Here is a 2083-nt window from a genome sequence, read left to right as displayed (position 1 = left end):
ATGTCATGAGTTTGAGGAAGATAAATAACAACTTTACAAATAAAACTTCCCCTGACAATTATGTCCTAGTTTCTCTAAACTTGCAAATAATTATACATGGCTTCATGTCATGATGCAATTAGAAATAGATAGATAGATAGATAATTCAGTCCAAAGTTAGCACTTCAGCATTGAATAAAATTAATGGAAATACTATGACTTATTCCTAACCCATCACTTCAAGAAAGGAAATAAATCATGATCAAGCATTTTTACATTAAGTCCCAAGAATAATTTATTGGATACTTTGTTAATCAGGGCTGACTAGAGAAAAAAAATTCAGATACTCATATATGTGTAAGAGAGAGTTTTATATCCAAGAATAATTGTATATTAAAAAACATCCAGGCCCAGTCCAGATCAAGTCCATAAGTTTGATATTAGCCAATAAGTACATTAGCCTATATGTCAGCTACTAGTCCATAAATTATTCTACAGAGTTACTCAGCACACACAGTGATCCCCAAAGCAGTAAATCACAAGCCATTGGGTGTAAAGTCTTGTGCAAGCATCTCAGTGCTGGCAAGGCTCTCTATGTGGCCCATTCAGTTCCAGGGCTCTGGCTGCCATCAGCATAGCTTCATGTGAACTGTCAGCAGAATGTGAGGCATAACTTGTGTGTCAGGCCTCCAGGGAGGAAGATAGGAATTCCAAGAATCCTCAGGAGAAGGCCATACCCACAAAAGCCTCATTGGCTATGACCAGATTGACAGGCTAGACTCCACCCCTTTGCTCAAATTGACAGATTAGGCAACTGCCACAGATACGTAAGACAAAAATGACTAACCCAAAGGAGCACTGGTATTTATTTAGAAGGTAATTTCCCTCTGAACAGTTTTTTGGTCAACACCTCTTTCACATCCTTGTTCCTTAGACCGTAGATCATGGGGTTCAACACTGGGATCACCGAAGTGAAAAACACAGCCACCATTTTACCCTGCTCCACAGACTCCTCAGAGGCAGGTCTGAGACACATGAAAACATGAGTTGCATAGAATATGGTGACTGTTGTCACATGGGAACCACAGGTAGAGAAAATGTTGTGCTTCCCCTCTGAAGATAAAACCCTGAGGAGAGCAGGGAAAATACAAACATAGGAAACAAAGATAATGAGGAGGGAAAAGGAAAGGTTACAGTCAGCCACCACAAACATGGACAGCTCTTTTTTGTAGGTGTCCGAACAAGCCAGCTTAATCAGTGGAGGCTCAGCACAGTAGAAGTGATTAATCTCATTGGGCCCACAGAAGGCTAGGTTGTAGGTCCACATAGTCTCCATCAGGCCAGTGAGATCCCCGTACACGTAGGGAACTGTGATGAGGGATGTGCAGACGCTCTTGGACATCTTGCTGCCATACAGTAGAGGGTTGCAGATGGCCATGTACCTGTCAAAGGCCATCACGGCCAGCACGTAAATCTCCACATGAACCAAGGCAATAAAGAAGTAGCACTGCACCAGACACGCAGAGTAGGAAATGGTTTTCCTCTCTGACAAGAAGATCTCCAGCATCTTCGGAGTCACATTGGACGAGAAGCACAGGTCCACAAAGGACAAGTGACTCAGGAGAAAGTACATGGGTGTGTGGAGCCGGGCACCGAGCTGGATGAGTGTAACCATGCCCAGGCTCCCTGCCACTGTGACCAGGTAAACTGCCAGAAACAGCAGGAAGAGGATGATCTGTAATTCCAGGCGATCGGTCAGTCCCAGAAGAATGAACTCACTGAAGTGAAGTTTTTTCTCATAATTTTCTGGAATGTAGAATGACAACTACAGAAAAATTTTCATTGGTAAATTGCTACACTCTTAAAAATGCATTTTTCTGAGTTTGAACAGAATTTTGAATTTTCTTTCCTTCAATATAACTTGAACTTTTTTTCATCATTTTATTAGGGGCTCATCTTTTTTTAAAAAACTAATTTTTGGGGGGCTCATACAATTCTTATCACAATCCATACATACATCCATTGTGCCAGGCACATATGTACATCTGTTGCCATTATCATTCTCAAACCATTTTGCCTTTTACTTGAGCCCTTTATATCGGCT

General features: G+C 41.5%; 1 pseudogene; it reads right to left on the bottom strand.

Moving 5' to 3' along the window:
- Positions 1–844: 844 nt before the first annotated feature.
- LOC142446381 (olfactory receptor 5M8-like) lies at positions 845–1779 on the bottom strand (annotated as a pseudogene).
- Between the last annotated feature and the right edge of the window lie 304 nt (positions 1780–2083).

This window comes from Tenrec ecaudatus, chromosome 4 (genome assembly GCF_050624435.1).
Source record: "Tenrec ecaudatus isolate mTenEca1 chromosome 4, mTenEca1.hap1, whole genome shotgun sequence".
Lineage (NCBI taxonomy): Eukaryota > Metazoa > Chordata > Mammalia > Afrosoricida > Tenrecidae > Tenrec > Tenrec ecaudatus.
This window is presented reverse-complemented; position numbering and strand designations above follow the sequence as displayed.